Source organism: Lygodium microphyllum, unplaced genomic scaffold (genome assembly GCF_053477565.2).
Source record: "Lygodium microphyllum isolate KBCC unplaced genomic scaffold, Lygodium_microphyllum_v1.1.10 scaffold_41, whole genome shotgun sequence".
NCBI lineage: Eukaryota > Viridiplantae > Streptophyta > Polypodiopsida > Schizaeales > Lygodiaceae > Lygodium > Lygodium microphyllum.
In genome coordinates this window covers 639,879-665,262 of record NW_028229524.1, presented here as the reverse complement: position 1 = coordinate 665,262, position 25,384 = coordinate 639,879, and positions in this window count along the sequence as shown.

Here is a 25,384-nt window from a genome sequence, read left to right as displayed (position 1 = left end):
TTGGTACTCTATGTGGATGATATTTGATTGTTGGGGCTCACGATAAGCTATATGCATTGAAAAGTTAGCTCAAGAAGAGTTGTGAGATGAAAGATATGGGATAGGCCTCACTTATTCCTCGAGTAAGTTACTCATGAATATATGTGTGCATCATGTGGGTTCAAAATAATGTATTTTAAAAATAACATTTTATACATACAAAAGGGTGTAATATAAAGGGGTTATTTATAGATTGAATAGAAAAGGGTTATGTTTTATTCAGGAAAATTTCATAGATAAGGATATTTATAAATAGGCCTTGAGCACACATGATGTAGAGGATATACATATAGTAACTTCCCCGATATTTGTTCTTGGGATGCACATCATGCATGATCCCTTTCTAAGGAGATCCTTTACTTTTTATAGAAGAAGTACATCCTGAAGGTCCTTGATCAGTTTCATATACCGGATGTTAACCCTATTGGTTGTCCTTTACCTTCTCATATGAAGATTAGTCAGGCCAATTGTCTATAGTCTAATGAGCAAAAGGCCAAGGTGGCCACGAGATCCCTTATGCATCCGGAGTGGACACTTTGATATATGCTATGATAGTAACTTGTCTTGACGTAACATTTGCAGTGAGATTTGTGGCACACTATATGGCTATAGTTGGTAGACAACATTGGGATGCCATGAAGGGTATCACGAGATACCTTAAGGACATTGTAGATATGTGTATATATTATGGTGGCTAGGATATGTATAATAATATATACTTATATGATATTGTGCATTATTAAAAGTATTATTTTATTTATGAATGATAAGTTTAAGCTTCTTTAGTGGTAATTTTAACTACTCATTGATCTTTAGTACTACTAAATTATTTGATTTAATCTCTTTAATATAAATAATATCAAAGTATTTTAATTTTAAAGGGAATCACACACCTATACATTGCAAGTAGCGGGTGCTCATCATTGTCACTTCATTATTTATTCTTTCAATGACTAATAAAATAAGGGATACCAGTCACATATTGTGACTATTGGAGTTTCCATGCCGTATATATTGAGTCTCTTTGTCTTGCTCTCTTACTCCAGCTACCATAGTTCATACCTTTGTTGCTTCTACTTGCTCACTCTCACTCATGTTTCTCCCTTCACATTGTTTATTTGCTACATAAATATGACTTATTATACATAAGCCCTTCATATGACACTACATTATGCTTGGTAGATAAATAGAAGAAAACTAATATATATATTGTTATGGTCATAACGTTATTAAGTGAAATTATATAAATTAATATTTTTTTAAATTTATTGAGTAAAAATAATATTTAGATAAATCTATATAGTAAGTATAAGGTATAATAATATATACTTATATGATATTGTGTATTATTAAAATTATTATTTTATTTATGAATGATAAGTTTAAGCTTCTTTAGTGGTAATTTTAACTACTCATTGATCTTTAGTACTACTAAATTATTTGATTTAATCTCTTTAATATAAATAATATCAAAGTATTTTATTTCAAAGGGAATTGAACCCATGATTTTCTAAAACAAGAGGGTTCCTAGAACAACGGATCTAGTGTTGGCAGTGTCTATAGCTCAATGGATGAGAGTACGTGGTTAAGATTTAAGATATGTTTTTAAAAATTCAAACAAGCTTTCTATATGGAATGCTTTGATAAAATTTTTCGTGGTTCATTTTTAGAGAGTTACCCTAGCTTTCTTTATAAAAGCAACAATATTGTGTGTAAAATAGGAGAAGGTAAAAACTTACTAGTTTCTCCTTCATCCGAAGTGAAATTAAAAGCTTTTAGTTAATTTTGGTATGTTTTGGATGTGATGGTAATGGAAGAATGTCATGATTTCACACTCAAAAATCTCTATAGTAACTATAGTAAGCTATAAGAAACCCCTTGGCATACAAACTTTTTATTTTTATTCATGCTTGTATTTTCTTTACAAGTAAATATATGATACACATGTAAATAACTATGTAACTCAACATTTCATAATGGAGGATGACAAACCATGGCGTTTGTCACAGGGAAGACACAAGGAACTTTTAATCATTCCCTATGTAGGAAATTTTATGAAATATAGGAATTCATTGATATTTCCTATACATGTATCTATGTATTTCCTACATATAACTAGAGAATCAAATTTCCCACATCTACTAGTAGGGAATTACACATCAAAAGAGAGAATTTCCTACATTCTTTCAAAATTTCTTATAGAAGAGAATATTAGGATAATCTGATTCCCCACTTGTAATAGTAGGAAACTGTAGATCATTGTAGTGAATTCTTATGTTCTCTCAAAATTCCCTACATAAGAGAATGTAGGAATGTCATTTCCCACTTCTAATGGTAGAAAATTATATGTACGTGTGAAGAATTGCCTATATTCCCTCAAAATTCTCTATATAGGAGAATATACAAAATTCAAGCATTGCTCTAGGTACTTAAGATCTAGCTTATAAAAAAACGTATAAATTTGTTAAAGTTGGAATTGACCATTTGAAGGTGTCTAAGAGCCATCTATCCCAAGTACACACATATACATGCATGTACACACACACATGCCCTCTCCACTCCTAGTTAAGAAGTCATATCTAGGTGCAATTTTGGACTTTTTTTCCTTGCATTAAATGTTAGGAAACTCGTTGAAAATGGCTCCCATATTATACAAATGGGTGGCTTTAAGCTAGCTGCTCGATCCTATGTTAAACATAGCTCTATTTTGTTCATTTCATGCCCATCCAGTGTAATAATGCTTCTTGATTTTGCTTTGTTAATTTGAGAATTTCTTCTCCTTACTCCTTCAAAAGTTTATTTCAATGGTGCAACAAGCCATGTGAAGGTAACCTATGACTAGCAAAATAACTAACTATTAGCTGGCATTTAAGTAGGTCAATACATATAACACTAGTAGACATTATAGTTTGATTAGTAAGAGGAAACAATTTGTTGTCTTTCATATGGACTTGATGAAATTGAATTATTAGAGAGCTTCTAATGAGGATTAATTGTAAGTTATTTTATGACTATTACTCAATTGAATTTAGTTCCTTTTTTTATTATAGAAAATGTTTTTATTGAGTAAATTATCTACTTTAGTTCTTGATAAGAGTTAATGTAAAAGAATCATTGCCTTCCTTAATTATAGTGAGTTAAAAGTTTTTAGACTAAGATAGGTTCATATAATTTGTTATTTTTAGTATGAAATAGAATTTATATTGAATATTTATAAATTTGGTGTCCTGGCTAAGCCAAAATGCTTCAACTCTTAGCTAGGTGCTTAAAGGCAACCTTGAAGACCTGATCATTTTTCCTAAGTGCAGTAGAGCGAGAGCATTGCTTTATATCTTTAAACATAATATCTATTGGAAATTTATTTTCCTTCTTTATGAAAACTTGATTCCTAATGGTCCAAATGATTTTTAGAACAATGGCCCTTACTACTTTCCAAAGCTTTAAGGACTCCTCATCTAGGGATCCTTTATCAACCAAACAAAGCTATGTACATCCTAATGGTATTATTTAGCCCAACAAGATGGGTCCATTCTCTCACTCTTTCCCACAATTGCTTTGCCCCCACATAGTGCCAAAAGTGATGGGTGACTATCTCACTGTGTACAATATAGAGGAGTCATCAATCATTGATTTTCATGAATTTGAAAATCTTAACCTTAGTAGGTATCTTTTTAGCACCTACTTTCAATAGCATTAAGTTCAACACTTGGTGCCACTTTTCAAGTTCTTAGTAGTTTTCTTATTGAAGTGTCAACAATGGTGTGAGGATAACATGTCTTACATGCTTCCTTGATGTGGGTAACCACGTGTCCCTTCTCTTCTATAAGTCCTATTTCTTGCTTGTTTTACATGTTGATTTTCCCCTTGTATTGATGATAGAGCACCACATATCTTTTAGAATGACCTTTGTGTCTAGCAACCACTTTGCCTTCTTGATTTAGGGGAGTGCAATCAAGCACTCTTGCTCTTCTTTATCGAGCTACAAATTACATGTTATTTCCTCCAACTCAAGTACTCCTTATATGTCAATGTTCTAGATATCCAACAATTTCATTGTTCCCTTGTTGCCATTTTGAGGTCCTAGCTGGTGATGGGGGATGTTCATAGCATAAGGTTGGGGAAACATCCAAACACGTTGTAGAAACACTTTGCCTCTCATATAATGCTCCTTTCCAAATTTTCATTGAACCTTGGACACAACTTATCTCCATATGTCAATGAGCTCGTGATAGATAGTGGGAGCTAGATTTTCCCATTGGCAAGTTGCACTATCCTTCTAAGTAAGTGTTTTCCATTTTCACCCATGTAAGTTGAATTTGACTAATCATTTATCTCGATTCTTAGTGTTGTCTCACTGTTAAGCATGGAGGAGAAGGGGCATGGACTGGTTGCAGGTTGGGCCCATATATGCATGTAAGTACCAAATTATAGTTTGGTTTTTTCCATAGATGATTGCTTGTCCAATTCCCTTGTTCTTTGATGTTCTTCATTTGATATGATCTCCTGATGGACAGGTGCGAGGTGTAGTTTTTAACCTCCCAGAGAGGGTTGCTAATGCACTTCTATCAAGAAGATTAGATTCAATAGAAGCTATAAAGAAGGTTATTTACTTTTCCTTTTTTGGGTTTAATGTGCCATGATTTGCAAAGAGCATTCTTTCTTGTTGCAGATAGCACATGCATGCTAACACATGAATGCCTTCTTGTCACATGTGAATCTCATGTATGCATAGTAATTGTCTCACCCTATTTGTAAAGTTTATATATACACATATCTCAGCTAAAACTTTGCTGCATTTTTGGTTGGATATAATGTGGCATTTAACATGGGTATCTGAAATAACATGCTGTCTGAGAACAAGATGGCTCACCTGAATTTGCAAGATTGACTAACTTGTATAGTTTTGTATTGTACTCCTTTATGGAGAACCTGTAAATTCCTATTCCTTGTCCTACTTACCTCAACTCTGGGTATAAGACCCATCTTGTCTCGTAGCTGTGAAGACCATTCGTGACACTTTGATTGAACTTTTTCTCTATATCACAACAAAATTTTTTTGGGTATATTTTCACCTTTGTGGTTCATGTTCTTAACATGGCTCTTGTTTTCAATGCAGCTACCTAAGATAGTAGAAAATGCTTTTGGTGCCAATAGTTTTGGTAGTATGGTCTTAATAGGGGCTGGTCGATTTAATTCTGATGGTTTTTCTAGAGGTGGTGCTTTTGGTCAAAATATGAGTCAAACTATAAATAGTAGTAGTCCAACAGGTCCCAAACTAGTTACGATGCTGGCACTGGGTTTAGTAGACCTAGTGGTCCAATAGGTCCCAAACTGGTTACGATGCTAGTAATGGGTTTAGTAGACCTCCTACCTATGGTAGTAACAATGATTTCACAAGCAGGCAGCCTTCAAATTATGGGAGCTCACCTTCAACTGCTTTTGGTAGCAGCAACTCTATTGGCTTTGGATCAACATGCCCTCGATTTTTGGGAGCACAGCTTCATTTGCTTTTGGTAGCTCAAGTGGTTATGGAAGAAACAATTGGTCAAGCAGCAAGCCTTCAACTAGTTATGGCACCAGTTCTAATGTACCAACTGGCAGTACTACACCTAGTATAGCTGGCTTTGGGAGCAATAATTGGTGAAGTAGTTCTGCAACCAAAGCTTCAACTGGTTTTGGCAGTGTTCGAACTAGTTCTTGGAGCACAGGTTCAATTAGTTTTGGCATAGGTTGATACATACTAGATTGGTAGATGTATCAAGGTAGGATTGGAAGCATTGCCCTTCATTGTGTTGCTATTGGTGGGTCCATGGCTGGAACAAACACTCCAGTGCTTTTGACTTAGCCAAATGCTATTAGGTCTGGAGTTGATAATAGTGTAGAACAGCACTGCAAGTCTGCATCTTCCATGTTATCTCCTTGCAGTTAGTAGATTGACCTGGTAGTGAGTTTGACGTTGAGGCTAGAAGTGAGGAAGACCCAATGAATATTGTGCTGCAAGAAGGATAGCTACTCTTAGATATACTTGCCATCAACAAAATAGAGGCACAAGGTCTGAGTGCTTGTCATGCAACAATGAAAGTAGCATCATTGGGCAGTCTAGTCAACTTATTTTATCTCTGAGTTAGAATGGACTTGTTATGTTGTTGTTGGATTAATAGGTGATATCTGCATCTCTCTATATGAATTGGTTAAGCAAAACATTATACATTGTAAAAATCAAGGAAAGTTGGTATATCTAGGAGCCAAAGCCTTTATGCACACATCAAGGTAGGAACCGACCTACATGATATATCAGATACTAGCTCAAAAGGATGAGTTAGCCAAGCCAATATCAAGAATTTCAAGATGTCTTTAAAAAAAGGAATGTAGATCTCTTGCTTGAATGCAAAACTTGAGAATTGTTTTTTCCATCAGACAGAAGTGAAAATCTTGGGGTACAATGTCTTCTAGAGAGGAATATTCATGGACCCCAAGAAGATCAAGACTATTCTTGACTGGTAGACACCCACATGTGTCCCCACGATGTCCAATTTTTCCTTGGCTTTGCTGAATTCTACATGATATTTATCAATGATTTCTCAAAGATAGTCACACCACTCACTAGACTCATAGGAAACTCAAAGTTCTCATGGACCCCAGAAGCCGAGAAAGCCTTCGAGACCTTGAAGACGACTTTCACCACTACCCCAAGCCTAGTCCACCCAGATCCTACCAAGCCATTTTTCTTGGAGACTGATGCATCAAACCATGCCATAGGAGCCATCTTGTCCCATGGAGATGATGGTCATATGCATCTAGTGGCATTCCAGTCAAGGAAGTTCTCCCCTCTAGAGATAAACTATGAGATCCATGACAAAGAATTCCTTGCCATTGTAAATGCCTTTGATACTTGGGTGTCATCATCTAGAGGGTGCAACCCATAAATTTATCGTCTATATAGATCACAAAAATCTAGAATACTTCATGATAACCTGCATCCTCAATTGAAGACAATCTCATTGGAGTAACTTCTTATATAGACTTTGTCTTCAACTATCACCCAAGATGCCAACAATGCCAATCAGATGCTTTATTGAGAAGATCCTACCTAGCACCTAAGAAGGGAGAAATAGCTTTTTATCAATAATGAGCAATACTACTCAAGCCTCTACCTAGTAAACCATCTCCAATTGTCACCAAGATGACCCTATCTTGATCTAGCTAATCCATGAAGCTCTGCCGCATGATGATTTGGCCAAAAATGTCATGAGAAAAAATCAAGAGAAAAAAGGAAATGAAGTTTGTGAGTTTCACATAACTAACGGATTGATATACTATAAGGATCTACTTTACATCCCTCTAAGAAAGCCAAGGCTCTAGGTACTCCAACAATGCCATGACACCCCGGTAGTAGGACACTTTAGAGTTAATAAGACCTTAGAGCTTATGTCAATAGATTTTTGGTGGATCCAAATGTGGAAAGAAGTTAAGGAATATATAAAATCATGTGGTACTTGCAATAGGCCCAAGGTACCTTGTCACAAACCACATGGCCTCCCTATAACCCTTGCCCATTCCAGTGTGACCTTGGTCTTCTTTGTCCATGGATTTCATAATAGATCCTTCCAAATTAGAAAAATGTAACTCTATTCTTGTTGTGGTAGATAGGTTCACAAAAATGGCACATTTCATCCCTACCACCAAGACCATCATAGGTGCAGCTCTATTGCTAGACTCTTCCTCAAACACATTTTTAGATTACATGGACTTCATGATGACATCATCAGGTGGTCAAGGTCCCCAATTCATATCTAGTTTTTGGAAGAGCCTTTGCAACCTCCTTGGAGTCCAAGTTAAGTTATCCACAACCAATCATCCATAGAATGATGGTCAAATAGAACGTGTAAATCAAGTCTTGGAACAATATCTTCGTTGCACCATCAACTACCATCAGAATGATTGGTTTGAGCTCTTGCCCTTTGCAGAGTTTTCTTATAATTTTGCAAACTATGGCTAGCATCCAAGGATGGATGTACATCTCTCCAACCAAGTAAAGAACCCTGCCGTCCGAGATAAAGGTCAACACCTAGTAGATATACACCAAGAACTCAAGCAACAAATCCAAAAAGCTCAGAATTAGTATAAGCACTATATGGACTAGCATCATATCCAACATCCAACATACAAAGTCAGTTATAAAATATGATTACTCAGGCATAACCTCTAGACAACAAGGCCCTCACCAATTGCTTATTAACTCCAACTCCCCAGCACCATGAAGATCCACCCAGACTTCCATGTTTCCTTACTCAAGCCATACCATAGCTCACCACCGAGGGGGGAGAGATCTAATCCCCTATCACCTGTCCAGATTGAAGATCATGAACAATTCGAGGTTGAGCACGTCTTAGACACGAGGATCTCCCAAGGTTGACTGGAATACATTGTTCATTGGAAAGGATATGACATCAATGATCGCATTTGGGAATGTTCAGAATATCTCCAAAGAGTAACTCTCAAAGTTAAATAATTTCACAAGAGGAATCCAACAAAACTTGGACCAAACCACCAAGCCGCTCCTCATGGAACTCGTCATTAGAGGAGGGGGTGACATCGCGGACATGCTATGATCAAGTGTACGGATTAATTCTTGCTCATGCCATATGAATCCACACCCCATGCAAATGTACCCTTAATAGGACATCCTCAAGCTAACCATGTGAACCCACCCTTGCCATGTCATCACAGAACCTTCTAAAAGATATGCCATGTCATTGCTTATCTCATTGATTATATCATCATGGAACATTCTAGAAGATCTTTAGCTACCCTCAAACACTTATAAAAAGAGGGGCTCGCCATAGGGCTCCTTAGTCTTACCAATGCCAGTCTTGGGAGCTCAAGGAGTCGAGACCTCCAATTAAGTAACTTCAAGTTCAAGTTCTAGTTCTTTTCTAGTCATGGTATCTAGTCTTGTATTGTCTTCCATTATACTCTTGTTGTCTCGTCACCTTGTAATCTCATAGTACGAGATCTTATCTAATACTATCTTGTATCTTGTTCTTGTTCATCCCGGTCGAGGGAGATCCTGTAATTTTGATATCTTGTATCCATAGCTACGGTCCCGGGTTGTGGGATCCTTCATATTCTATCGAGTCCCATTATTTATACCTATAGTCCTGGGCTATGAGATTTTTTGTATCTTGTTAAGTTATCATTGTACCTTGTACCCCTACATGGGATTATCTTGTAATCAGAATTCTCATAACAAATCTTGTATCTAGTCTAGTCTCTCGATGGAGCACAATCTAGTGCTCCCATAACATGAGTCATACTTTGATTGTAGGGGCCCTCTCCCAAGAGTGACTATCACCTCTACATAGCACCACCTCCTTATAAGTAAGAGGCTCACTAGAATCTATACCACAACATAGTGCATGGAGGGCTCAAACCAATCAAGCTGACATCTATCTCTAGGAGACAGTCTCAAAACAGGCTATGGGGCTTGTACATCTTATTGAACATCATGATCATGGGCCACTAGAACATCAGGTACATTCTATCTAGCTAGTTGTAAAATAACAAGAGGCTCCTCTTAAAATATCACCATATGTACCTGAAATACCTTCTCATGTTGCTTATGTATCTTCTCTTCATGGAAAGAATATCATAGCTATGGATGACCTTCCTATCTCGTGGATCCAATATGTGATAGCCCTTTTCACCTGCATACCCATAACCAAGAAAGATGCATATCATTGATTTAGGATCTAGCTTATTACATTTGTCCTTGGGAACATGGAAAAAAACCTAACATCCAAAGACATTTAAATGAGCATATGATCGGGGTTTTCTAGACCATACCTCCTTTGAAATCTGACAACCAAATTAGTGCATGGGGATCTATTTATCAAGCGTATGTCATTAGTAATTGTATTAGTCCAAAAATGTTGCAGTATTGAGCATTTTTGTGAAAACTAAAAACCCCTAGGAAAAAGTGTAAATAGGTTTGATTTTTGTTAGCTTAGAGGTTTGTGGGATTGTTTATTTTGTCATTTGTAGTTGGATTTTCTGTGTTCTTCTAGCTTAGGATTTCTTTTTGGTTATTTTGTTTGAATTTTTGAGTGTGAAAAATTAATAGTCTTGGTCGAGTTTGGTATTTTTTGGGATAGGTTGGAGTTAGAGTTGCTAGTAGCTACCAAACATCATGGAACATATATGATTTCTTGTCGAGACTTTTGCACATCACAGGGATTTTAGGTTCACAAGCACCTCATGTTACACTTGTCAGATGCACTACACTCGGGGGTCATTACCTAATCTTATACAATTACTTCCTTGCCATGGCTTGGGTTGATGCACGTTTTGCACCATCATTGAGCACTAGCACGGCATGAGGCTCATTGCAACTATATGCAGTAAATTTTAGTTGCACGTGCACATGAGAGAGCACCTTCAATTGAGCACACACAGTTTCTTGCACGCACAAGAGTTGGGATTATTCATCATCAAGTTAGGAACTTTTGGTTGAGTGGGAAAAGTGGTTGGGTGAGTTTGAGGGTCATGAAGGATGCCATTAATTGTGAGATGGGTTGTTTTTTTTGTCAACATCCTGAGGACCATTATTTTCTTGAGTGATAGTGAGATTTTGGGTGGATGGAGTGGAGCATAATATTTTATTGCTGAGTGTTGAGAGGTGAGGATAAGGATCGTAATTAAATCAAGGAGCTATGTTTTCATGTTGCATAGCGCATGGGCACATGTATAAAGGCTAGGTACCATTTTCCAGCACACACACACACACACACACACACACACACACACACACACACACACACACACACACACACACACACACACACACACACACACACACACACACACACACACACACACACACACACACACACACACACACACACACACACACACACACACACACACACACACACACACACACACACACACACACACACACACACACACACACACAAAGTGAAGCATGGCTTGTTTGTTTGCATCACATAGATCCAAATTTGCATCTTTTCTCAAATCATGAATGGTTGAGCACGGCGTACAATTTCAAAGCATGTTCTCTAGGAAACATTGCATGAGCAAAAAAATCAGGTACATATGAAGAAAATATCAATCATAGAAGACTCAAGGGGGGAAAGGTGACATGAGCTAAAACATTTGATCTTGGAGGAGACATTTCCAATTAAGGACTAGAGCTTGTTACATTGGTTATCATATTCAATGTTGGATTATGTGATTTATGGAAAGCTCCTTTGGAGGTGAATGATGTGATTATAAAGCAAAGGAAGAGGAAGAAGAATGTGATGGCGATGAGGATGCTATAGAAGGAGTAAAGGTTGTTCCGTATCTCTCTTCTTCTGAAATTGAAGTGGAAGGTCATGAAAATAATGGAAAGCAAAGTGTGATGAAGACTTCATGCTTGTTGAAATTGTGCTACACTATGATTCAGAGAATAGTCAAAACAAGGTTTCAAACTAAATAGGGTTTGAAGTACTTGACTATGGTGGGCTTAGAATTCCATATATTAGATATGGAATGCTTTACTGTGCACTTAAAAGCTCATTATCTTCAATTGTATTTTTTACAACAAGTCAAAATATCTAGAATATTAGAGGAACAAACATTTCAAGTTCTCAAGATAAATAAAAATAGTTTTGCCTATTTGGGAAAAATTGAAGGAATGATATTTTTGTGATATGTAGTTCAGCTCTGCTAATTTCTACAAGTACATTGACCTGGACAAATGGTAGGAATGAAGAGTGACATAACACTTATTGTTATCGAAATGGTCTTGCTTGTAAGATTTCAGAGAAGGCAATGTTGAGCAAGCAATTGATCCAAGGACTCAAGATGCTGAAGTAGGGTGTATTCAAAGATATTAATGAATGCATTTTAGCAGGCAAGCAAAGAAGCAAATTTCTATCATGTAATTATGAGCATTATGGAAGCTATCTTCATTGCGAACAAAGATAGCATTGGCTCATTAGTATGCTTTGTTTGTGCAAGAATCGATTCATGATATCTACGTTAGATCGTTAAGCTCTTGACAATAAGGAGTCAACAGTCCTATTAAAAAAAGAGAGTATTGAAAGCCAATGGTAGAAATCTTGTGGTATGTTGTCGATGGTCAAATTGATGCCCGTGGAGCAATTCATGCTATAAAAAATTCTTGGAGCCCTTGTACAATTTATTAGGTTCCTTGGCCTTAAGCCTAATGACAAGCAATTGTGACTACTATTATGCAAGGCATGTGATAATCACAATGTTGATTCCACAAACGAAGCAAAAGGAAGGTGACATAATGCTTCTTCTAGAATATGGTGGGAATAAGCTAAAGTTAGGGGAACAAGAATATGTATGTATTGTGATGAAGAGCTTTTGGGGATAATATAGGACTGATTGACTCCACTCCCAAAGTGAATGCAAGGAAGGTTGCTGTTGTTGGTCTAGGCGACCGGGATTGCTTATCCCAATACTTGTGAAGGAAGGCAACATCTTTAGAAGTGAAAGGTAGAATTTCAAAAAAGCATAAAAAGTTTAAGTGCTCGAGCTAGTAATCATGGTGAAAAGCACAGTTTGGGGCATAAGCATGACTAGAGGAGACATTATTGTTTTGTTGAGATGAGATTTGTTATCAGAGCATGACCTTTTTTTGTTTATTTCAGAAGGCATCAAACTCTAGAAAATGGAGGTGGTGGAAAATGAAAATGTGAAGAGAAAAATAAACAATTTTTTTAAAAGCCTTATAAAAAGCTTATAGTAATTCTTAAGCTTTTGAGTAAAGCTCTAATGAATTGAAAAGCTGAAGCTTTTCTAAAAAACTCAATGTGTGTATTGAGAAGAAAGATCTATATAAGGGAGGAGTGAGTATGTGCCATGGGCCCTTGTCCTACCCTTCAAAAACAATTTTGTGTTGAGAAAGAGGAGAGATGAGGATCCCATACAATGGTACAGTTGTTCGTGTGTGGTGATCAAGCTTGCATAAACTCAAGTGTTGGAAGTGCAAGAAGTTGTATCATTCTTGAAGAGGTATGAAGTGTTGGTGTTTTGTTTCAGACTCAAGGTTTTTTTAGATTTTGATATTTGTCGATTGCTCTACTTTGTGTTTGATTTTTAGGCACACTTGAGCTACTAGAGGCATTGTTGGTGTTTAGATTCGTGTGTGGGTTTTTTAGTGATCATAAAACATTAATTTTTTTATTACGAGTTGTTCATCAACAAAGTCAAATTTCTGCCAGACTCTTTAACATCTCGTTATCGAGTAGCGAGTGAGGCTTGTTGTCGATCACTACTCACTTAACAGTGGTAAGCCTACCTCGCTAATGAAACTACGATTTTTTCTTGAATTGTCCTATTCATTTACTTTGTAATAGCATTTTGGGGTGGAGTGTAAGGAACGGTTAGCTGTGGCTTAATATTTTGCTCATCACAAAACTACTCAAATGCTTTAAAGATATACTCACCCCTATTATCTGAGCTTAGGCAGTTCAACCTATATCCAAATTGGTTCTCAACAAGAGCAATCCAAAGCTAAAAGATAGCCAATACATCAAATTTCTCCTTTATGGGATATGTCTAGATCTTATGTGAATAATTATCAATGAAAGTTACTTTGTACCACCTAGTGATTGACAGGGCATGGGACCACATACATTAGAATAAACAAGAACCAGAGCCTCACCCATGCACGTAATGCCATCTTATGAGAACTACATGTCTGCTTGCCATAAAGACAATGATCACACGAATCAAAACATTTGCAATAAAGGGACAAAAGATACTGCAAATGAGAAAGCATTTTCATTCCTTTTAAGGACACATACCCAAGGTGATGATGCCATGAAGATACATGTGGTATATCTATTATATCCAAAATATGGTCAATAGACCCAGATACAAGCAACGATAGGGGTTGCCAGCCTTGGCACCTCGAGCAAACACAAGATTTCCACGGTTAATCTTCCACATGGAATCACCAAAAGATACATGATATTTGGCATCATCCAACTATCTAATAGAGAGTAGGCTTTTGGTCAAAGTTGAAACATGGCATATATCATGCAAAACAAATGTAATGCTTGAAGTGAATTGCAATCTAATATCACTATTGCCAATAATACCCAATGTGTGTCGGGACCTAAAATGGGCCCGACACTAACTCTCTAGCACTAGTCGGACCTCTAAGATACACAAGACACCCAACATGGTCTCGCAATCAGGAGCATCTAAGGGACATGCTATACTAAACTCTATCTTGCATTTGTAACATGACATATTCCAACGTTTACCTTCCCCTACTTCTCAGAGGGAGATCCTATAACATATAGGTATAATATCTCGTATCACATACACAGGAGGCAACCTCTTGGCTGAAACACCGCGGCCTCACTGCAGCTCACCTACATCTCAGGGATTGGCCCCTTGATGCACTGCCTCAACATAAAGAACAAGCGTACAAGATCCACTCTTTGATTTGTCAAATGATCCAGGAGTTGATATTTCCTCATGGAACTTACTCCAAGGAACTGCTCATCTATTCTATAGCAAGGACTTCCTCACACTCTTAGCGTTGGTCAATGTTCAGTATACAGGTGCTATGCATCCAGGATTTTATACCATGTGGTATGCAAAGTGTAGAGGTGGATGCCTATCGTGCACAAACATTTTATTCCAAAACAAATCAACAAAGTGGAGTGTAAAATCAGCCCTTCAATGATTTTCAATCTATGCATTGTTGTGCATCGCTAGAGACTAGCACTGAGTTACCTCGTGCTACTAGCCCCTTTAACTTAAACAAAAGATCATCCTATATGACATGCACAAATAAAAGATCAGACTTTACTTCATTTTTCGCACTTAAACATTTCCACAATCCTTCTTTTCCCCCTACCGCTTATATGTTGCATTGTTGCATAGGTGTAGGGTTTTACTTTTTGTCATTTTCGATGTATAAAGTAATAAAAACACACTAAAACATAAAAACAAGGGTGATTTGAGGCTTAACCTCATGCCTCAACCTTGCTAAACATTCACAGATATTAATCATATTTTTCCTTAATTTTTAAAGTGTTAAAATCTATTTTTTTCATTTTTTACTATTTTTCATTATTAATTAATTAATAAATAGAGCATTTATTGGTTTTTCTAGCTTTTTTTACTATGACAACTGAGAATCACTCATTTTCCACATTTCATCCCTCATGCATCATTTTTTATCAAACCTGAAATGACAAAAAACTCCATTTTCTTTGTAAAATGCGTATTTTTCGAGTTTTAGAAAATTATTTTCAGCATTATGGCATTACATATTCTGATTTTTCTGACATAGAATCATCAAACATACAACAAACAACATTCATACCAATTTTCATCCAATATGAACATCATTTGGCCAACCAAACCTAAAAAAGAAGCATTTTTTCCTTTATAAAATAGAATTACCGATTTTTTAATGGTTGCGGGTTTCTAAATCTAAATTTGGGACAGCAGAATAGTCCGCCATTAATACTCAACCTATCTCCAATTATCCATCTCCAGCCCCAATTTGACTCGGAAGTGATCCGGTACCACGCCAGACAAGCATTCACCACCCAGGCTTCATCTCCCACATAGGAGTTGCCCCTTGCAGGAGAGAGAAATACTAAAAAAGATTTCTCATTTCTCAATCATATGATGCATGCTTACAGCCAAAACAGAGAGCCCTCTGTGTGGATTAGTAATCCCTCTTCATCTCTCTCACTCGGCCAACAACGGAGAGGCACCAATCATTGGAGCATCATGAAAAAATGCGCCCCCTTCTATCTCGAGAGTTTCATGAGTTTTTCCCCTTTTCAATTCTTCATTAAGGTTTAAAGATTAAAATAACTGGTTCAGCCTTTCTTGTTCACACTGCCCGGCAAATGGATTTTTCGATTTTGAAGGCCCAAACGAACTCCGATTTGCAATCCGACTAGATAGCTGGCTTCGTGCCATCGAACTCCATCAACTTGGCCTCTCCCACACACTTTACGGCTTCATGATCCGGTAGCTGCTTTATAATGCCGAACCTTGCGGGGATTAAAAGGGGGGTCAAACGACCTCAGATTGACGAACTGAGACTTGCAATGGGTTCTTGACGTCGAAATGCATCTAGGAAAACTCTAGCTCGGTCATTTGCCACCATTTGATTTTTTATGAAAATTGGCTTTTTAACACCTCTCGGGTACTTTTCGGCTCCAAAACGGGCTCCAGTGCTTTAAGAACAAGTCCAAATCGGGTCCTAAAATCCAGCTCTCATTGGTGACCACACGGGATAGGGTGACGGCCCGTCAAATCCCACGAAAAAAACCTGCACATAAACACAACCACAAAGAGCATCAAGCTGATACAAGAAAAATGTACAACAAAACACATCACAGCTCTCACCCTACCCCCTGAAATAACCAATGCATGAAATACACAAGGAGTAGGCCTAGCATAATCAGACAGCAAGCTCAAAGCTAGTCACTAACCTACTGCTCCAACACGGCCAAGCTAAAAAGAACGATCAAAGAGGTCATCCTAAGTGGTGGTTTGAACTACCTACCTAACTGAGCACAACGCAACTAGGAGCTCCTACTAGGCGAGGACTCCTATAGCCTGATGAAGAAATATTGTCTTTTAGCACATTTTCCTTTTAGGACTTTATTTTCTATAGTGGGGCGTGTAAAAAGGAGGGAGTTGAACGTAGTGACCCAAGGAGAACAAGGCATCGGCCTTAGGTCTTGTCTTTGTATCCAAGAGCCTACCAAACCCTTGCAAGGCGACACTTAATATTTTTTAAGTCTCACTTTTATTTTTGCTCTAACCTTCTCTTATTCTTATTCTTTCAGCTAGATGCCACCCCTAGGAAGACAAGGCATCGGCCCTAGGTCTACTGAATCGTCCCCATGAACCTACCAGGCCTTTACAAGGTGATGAACAACTGCTCAAGTATTTTTCTTTCTTTCCTTTTCTATTTTTATAGGGGTTAGAACCCCTTTTTTTACACCTCCGTATATGTATTTTTAGATAGCTTCAGAACTTGTTCTTCTCTTGATATTTAAGGGCAGGCTTCTCTAGCTGCCTCACAACTAACAGAAACTCCTAGAACGGCTGCCTAGTAGGTCAGCACAATAGGGTCACTAGAACTGCCTTCTAAAATAGGTCTTTTAGTGCTTGACAATGCCTTTGTAGGAGACAACAATTGCTCAGACCTCCTTTATACATACCTAACCTAAACTTGGGACTTCATGCCTTGATTATCGGTCCCCAACAAACGAAAAGATAGTAACCCTGACATACACATATATCATTATCAACATAAGGGAAAAAGACTCGGAAAGGGGCCAAAACCACCTGGAATGGCCACAAGAAGCTCCTCTGGTAGCAAAGACTCCCTCCAGTGACTTTGTCAACCTGTATGATGCAATCAGTAAAACAACAAACCATTAAACACACTTGCACCAAATAGACATATGGCCCTCTTGGCCTAATGAAAATAGAACATTTTACTACAAACTAACTAGCCCTCTTGGCCTAACGTAATCTGATCATAATATCCAAAGCAACTAGCCTTCCTAGCCTAAAATACATAGGGCATTCTAATCCATGCAATACATGATCTTCTTGGCATATACACCACATCCTATAAAACTAACCAAGATACCAAAGATAGCATAAAATATGAGGACTAGCCTCATGCTACTCATGCAAATCAGTGATTTGGGCCCTTTGTAGATCCACTAGCCCAAGCCTTTCTACTGATACCTTAGTAATAATGGCCATCTCTTCTTGGATACTATGAGCTGAATGATGACATCATTAGGTTGATATATCTCATCTTCTTGGTCATCATTCAGACAGATCGCTTGTCCCAAATTTCCAGTAGCTCTCCTACAGGGAGAATCATGGATTTATGATTATTCAACCCTTCTCTAATTGGACCATTACATGTATCAATGATTCAACCCAAATGAGCTAGAGCTTCACGTCTAGGCACATCACATGGATGGAGCTTAGGGAGGTGCATATTGTCAGATGTGTCCTTATGGCTATTGATCTCATCCACTTGGGAAATTGTCAAGGCATATCCACATGGAATTCCTAGCCTTTCATCTGACACACCAATCGCACATTTAGAAATTTTGGATCTCCAAACCCATCTCATATTCCTTTTTATATTCTTATACTACCTCATTTTTCCACATTGGTCTAATGGACTCAAAGCGGACTTATTGCTATAGCCAGATGGCCTCACATCCTTAGGGCTTCTACCCAGCATAGGTGGACCTTGGGCATGGTACATCTTCTTCATATGAGATGTCTTCCCTTTCCTTTGTCCACTCTGCAACTGCCTAGCCATAGGAACCATGATTTTACTAAAAGGAATAGCATCTACTCGAAATCATGATTCATTACTAAATTGAAAAGGCTTCTCAAGAGCCTTACTACCAGCACAACTAGGACCACTCATAGCATGCTTATCCATACTTATAGGCTCGATGGTCCTATCAATGCTGCCATTGCAACTACCTCTCGTGGAATTGTTGCAAGCCTTGATGGCACTGGCTGGGCGTGGAATCTTCTTATCCCCAAGATGCATCTTATCACTGCTCATAGGATTGCCATTTCCTACTTGCAGATTCTGGCTACCAAGATCCCCCGCTAAGGTTGTCTTGATATTAGCAAATGAATCTTGTCCTTGTAGAAAAGGCTAGATATTTGGATGCACTTGCAACGAGTGAGGGAGACTCCAAAAGTTTTCCCAACATCTTCGAATATACTACTCATAGTCAATTGCATGCCTCTTGGCCTCATTTAATGACTTAGGATCTCACATCCTCACTTGGATTTGCGTATTAATCTCTAAATCGCTCATAAAGAGCTCACATAGCACATCCTTAGGCAACATAGTAGCTCTTCTTGGCCAAAGTCTCAGGATATCGTCAAAGGTTCTAGCATATTCTTTAGTAGAAGGGTAAGACTCTTGTCTTATCTGCATAAGATGCCCTAAGAACTGGGTCATAAGCACCTTCTTTTCATATTCATCTAAAAATTTATTGTGCAACTCCTCGAATGATTTAATCGACCCTCTTGGGAGGCTCCAATACCATTTTGTAGCTTCTCCCTTCAGGGTTCTTGAGAATACGAGCATCCGATGTATATCATCATACCTACTTGCAAGGCAAGTTAGGCCATATTCTTTTAAGTGCAACATCAGGTCCTCATTTACCAACCCATGAAACACTAGGAGATCCCTATAAGGAGGACGACATTTAGTCCTATTCTTTGGGATTAGCATTGGGTCATTAAAATCTTCATAATCATGACCTAACTCCAGTGTCCTAGGGTCTCCAAGCTCTTACATTTCCACCTTTATTGGTGTAGGAAGGTTAATACCATCCTTGCTATCCCTTTCTATCAACTCAGAAAGTGGTCTAGGGAGACCTATGCTATGCAATAGGGAGTCTAGCCCATCGCCTATTGATGGTGTATTAATAATTCTGTCCCCGATTGCTACTATTTCCCTAGAATCGATGGTAGGTCCCAATAGAACCTTCCTCTCTAACAAGGGTTTCCCACGTATGTAGATACCATCCAATGCCTTATGGATTTGCAGGATTGCACTTCGATATCCAACAGAATTTGGCCCTCGCATCGGATGTATCTCTTGCTCATAGGCATATATTACTTTGATTAGTGGCATCTCGGTCGCCGTATGTGCACGTAGTGAGCGTCAGAAGGTCCCCAAGAACAAAAGAACTCTACTTTTTGCACAAAAATCAATGAAGAAAACTTGCACGACATGAACAAGAGACCAATTGGGTGCAATCTCCCCCCATGCCTTGTGTGAGCGCTCCATAAAGCATGTATTTCATATATTATTCATCTTCAAGCTCAAATAATAGCCCAAATTACAAAAATAGCACGCTTTAGCTTTTGAGTTTGCTTTTGTGCCTATAAAGAATTAAAGCTAATGGGCGCCCAAGAAGTCAGGCGGTACCCAAATACAATGTCTAATACAAGTATTTAAATCGTGCGCCCATGCGCATACAAAGATAATAAATAAATATCAAACGCTTTGATAAATAAGCGCGACAAAATATAGGTGCCATGCCTAAGATATGCGCCCATCAAAAATCAATGATAATTTGAATACACGCCATCCTCCAATGCTTCCCACTGCCACCGTTGCTCGCTCTACACATCAACTGAAGCATTCACAATTGTTAGAAAAATAATACAATTAAACCGACAAAAGTGAATACCTAGCAGTCTTCAACTACATAAATAAATTGGTTAGAAATCAATCCTAACCTTAATTTATTACGAGTGCGCACTCTAAACTCATAAATGTTTATTAATTTAAATATGTATTTTGCAGAATCACCCGCTATGGAATCACCCATGTACACATAAAATTAACAAAACACCCGAAAAGGATAGGCATCCCCATCGACTTCTCGCACAAAGAATCCACTTTGTGTATGAGCCCCGGTAATAATAAAATTTTACAGAATCCACCGCAAAACCTCACGGAATCCACCGTGGAATATGCCTCCTGGCATCATACCCCCGGTGTGGGATAGCAATTGTCTGGTCTTTCCCTCTAAAACCTTATCACCACTGAGGATTGTAAATGCCTGTGCCTTCCTAGCCTTGCCTTCTACTTTCTAATCCTTCCTCTAACTCTCATGGATTATTTCTCATGATTACTCCATGGGTATTCCTCATAGTGACCCAAACTCCATCATGATACCACTTTCAGGGAAAATGGTAAAGTAATTGGTCACATTTCTAGCCAAAGATCCCACTAAACCATTTAAAATGGACAAAGTATCTTTACAGTTACAGGGGTTCCTTGGTTTCATCGTAATGCTCATGGTTGAAACTTTAATCAGCCTATTTTAGCATCCACTGCTTCAAGCCAGCTATCAACTATAGAATAAAGCTAATAGGTCCCTTATAAGACCAATATTCAAAAACCGCTACTTACAGGCCGCTCTCAGAAAATGCACCACCTATCGGGACCTAAAATGGGCCCGACATTGACTCTCGGATCTCTAAGACACACGAGACACCCCACACAGCCTCATGGCCAAGGGACATGCTATACTAAACTCTATCTTGCGTTTACAACATGAAACATTCCAACGTTTACCTTCCCCTACTCCTTAGAGGGAGATCCCATAACATATAGGTATAATACCTCGTATCACATACACAAGAGGCAATCTCTCGGTTGAAACACCTGGGCCTCACTGCAGCTCTCCTACATCTCGAGGATTGGCCCCTTGATGTGCTGCCTCAACATAAAGAACAAGTGTACAATATCCACTCTTTGATTTGTCAAATGATCCAGGAGTTGATATTTCCTCACTGAACTTACCCCAAGGAACCGCTTGTCTATTCTACAGCAAGGACTTCCTCACAATCTTAGCGTTGGTCATTGTTTGGTATACAGGTGCTATGCATCCAAGATTTTATACCATGTAGCATGCAAAGTGCATAGGTGGATGCCTATTGTGTACAAACATTTTATTCCAAAACAAATCAACAAAGTGAAGTGTAAAATTAGTCCTTCAATGATTTTCAATCTATGCATTGTTGTTGTGTTGCTGGAGACTAGCATCGAGTTACCTTATGCTACTAGCCCCTTTAACTTAAACAAAAGATCGTCCTATATGATGTGCACAAACAAAAGATTATACTTTACTTCATTTTCTGCACTTAAACATTTCCACAACCCTTCTTTTCTCCCTACTGCTTATATGTTACATTGTTGCATAGGTGTAGGGCTTTATTTGTTATTTTTGATGTATAAAGCAATAAAAATGCATTAAAACATAAAAACAAGGGTGAGCAGAGGCTTAACCTCATGCCTCAATCTTGCTAAACATTCACAGACATTAATCATATTTTTCCTTAATTTTTAAAACTCAAAAACCTATTTTTCTCTATTTTTTGCTATTTTCACTATTTATTAATCAAGAAAATAGAGCATTTACTGGTTTTTCTGGTTTTTTTTACTATGACAACTGAGAATCACTCATTTTCCACATTTCATCCCTCATGCATCATTTTTATCAAACCCGAAATGACAAAAAACCCCATTTCCTTTGTAAAATGTGCATTTTTCGGGTTTTAGAAAATTATTTTCAGCATTATGGCATTCCATATTCTACTTTTTCTGACATAGAATCATCAAACATACATCAAACAACATTCTTGCCAATTTTCATTCAGTATGAACATCATTTGGGCAACCAAACCTAAAAAAGAAGTATTTTTTCCTTTATAAAATAGAAATACCGGTTTTTTAATGGTTGTAGGTTTCTAAAACTAGATTTGGGACAGCAGAACAGTCCACCATTAATACTCAGCCTGTCTTCAATAATCCATCTCCAGCCCCAAGTTGACTCGGAAGTGATTCAGTACCACGCCAGACAAGCATTCACCACCTAGGCTTCATCTCCCTTCACATGTAGGAATTGCCCCTTGTAGGAGAGAGAGGGAGGAGAGAGAAATACTAAAAAAATCAGATTTCTCATTTCTCAATCATATGATACATGCTTACAGCCAAAACAGAGAGCACTCTGTGTGGATTAGTAATCCCTCTTCATCTCTCTCACCCGGCCAACAACAGAGAGGCACCAATCATTGGAGCATCATGAAAAAATGCACCCCCTTCTATCTTGATAGTTTCATGAGTTTTTTCCCTGTTTAATCCTTCATTAAGGTTTAAAGATTAAAATAATCGGTTCAGCCTTTCTTGTTCACACTGCCAGGCAAATGGATTTTTCGATTTTGAAGGCCCAAACGAACTCAGATTTGCAATCCGACTAGATAGGCAGCTTCATGGCGTCGAACTCCATCAATTTGGCCTCTCCCATGCACTTTACAGCTTCCTGATCTGGTAGCTGCTTTATAACACTGAACCTTGTGGGGATTAAAAGGGGGGTCAAATGACCTCCGATTGACGAAATGAGACTTGCATTGGGTTTTTGACGTTGAAATGCATTTAGGAAAACTCTAGTAATAGGCGTTGAATCTGCAGGATCAGGACGCAGAAACACAAATACCGAGTCTAACGCTACACTCGGTGCCAAAATCCTTGCACATTAATGCTTTCCAGGAAGGCACCGAGATGCATGCAGTGTTACCAGTCCTAGCCTTAGGAGACACAACAAGAAAGGGGATCATAGACATGGAAGCCGAGGTTAGTGTGCTAAGCCATGCAATACTGAAAACCTGGGGAAACCCACCTGTTGAGACCGCTCAGTTTAACGTCACCCTAGCAAATGGCATGAGGGTGAGGCCATTCGGGGTACTTAAAAATTGGCCAGTAAAAATCGCAGGTGTCCAGTTCTCGGTCGACTTTATAGTCATGAAGGGGGTGGACTACGATGTCCTGTTAGGCCGGCCCTGGATGTGCAATGCCAGAGTTATTGAAGATTGGGGTAACGGCTTGATATTCTTAGGCAACAGGACGGAGATGGACACATGGAAAACCTCACCAGTCAACTTGGATGCCATCTCCTCGATGCTCAAGGGCGACAGTCAGGTCAAGAAGTCTTATGGGCTCTTGAGCAAGTATATCCCATGTTCAGAAGACGAGTGGGATTGGATGCATGTCCTTGCTACAATTGACCTGCCGTTCTCAGACCAAGAAGCGCATGAGCAAGCCATCAAAATGATGGGCGTGACCGACGGCATGCCCACTATACCTGTGTGCATGATGGAAGGAACCCATCTTGGGAGACCTAAGCCCGTCACCTTCCAAGTGCCAGGCAATAAGAAAGAACTCCAGGGGGCCTTGGAATACTTAATAGACAAGCTGGCTGGCAACTCAGTAGCAAACCTCACACCTCTCCAGGACCTCTTAGGCAAATTCGAGTGGCAATGGACCAGAGTGCATGACTTGAACCTTATGTACAACTGGGCCTTAGTCCCAGATCAGCGACAAGAGAAGTACCAAGCCCTACGGGACGATGAACTGGCTATTGTGGAGGACTTTGACGACGAGTATAAAGACTACCAACCCTTTGAGGATGAAAGTGAGGGGGGTGGATTCGATAGAGTACGACATGGAGGGAGATGAAATAGAACAAATACGGGCAGATTCGCCGCAAAAAAGAATGCCTACAAGACAGAGTGAGGACTCATGCACATGAATTGTGACTGTGCCTGGAACACATAGCATCCATAGACCTTGAGCAAGGAGGCTTGGGTCAACTAGGGACAACACAAGTGCTTAGAGCAGAATCACCATTTGAATTGCGACCATCAGGGGAGACCTCCTCTTCTAGCGAAGATGACGAGTTTGACTCCGAGTCAGAAGGGAGCTTAGATAGCGACCAAGAAATACCTAGGCCGCCCAAGACCCGACGCATAGTCGGGGACTTACCTGTCCACCTGAGACGCAAACGATTGAAGCAAGAAAGGGCAAACCAACCCAGGGACACCCGAATAGACGAGCAACAAAAACCATGGGACCTTCCGAAACGATTTATGAAATTCAAGAAAGGCGATAGGGTAGTGATCTTGATGGGTGCCAAACGGCAAGGGCAAACGAGGGAATCGATCAAGGGACCAGCCAGGGTCAAGGAGGTGAACTTAGCACGGTAAGGGGAGACACCCCAACCATTCTTCATTGCCGATGACTTGGCTCAGGACGAGGAGGCGAGTCTGGTCGCCCTCTTGCGAGAGTATGTGGACGTGTTCGCATGGTCCTTGGAAGAGCTTAAGGGGGTAGATCCGAGAGTGGTGACTCATAACATACCCATGACACCAGATGCAGCACCGATGAAGCAGTGACCGTACCCAATGAATCCTAAGCATGCTCATGCTGTTCAAGGAAGAAATTGATAAGCTGATGAAAGCAGGATTCATTTACGAAATTGAGCACACGGATTGGGTATCACCCATAGTCATTATGATGAAGAAAAACAGAAAAATTAGAGTGTGCGTCAATTATAAAAAGGTGAATGCTGCTACCAAGAGGGATAACTATCCATTGCCATACATCGAGCACATGCTTGAAAGAGTGGCAGGCAAGGAGGCCTACAGTTTCTTGGATGGCTTCTCAGGTACAACCAGGTGCAAGTGCATCTTGCCGATAGGCATAAGACTGCCTTCGCCACCGAGTGGGGCGTCTTTGCATACATAGTCATGCCCTTTGGGTTGACTAATGCCCATGCCACCTTTCAACGTCTCATGTGCACCATATTTAAAGACATGCTTCACAAGGAGTTAGAAGTCTTTGTCGACGACGTCTGGGTTCACTTGACCTGGATGGAACACTTGAACAAACTCCAAATAGTCTTTG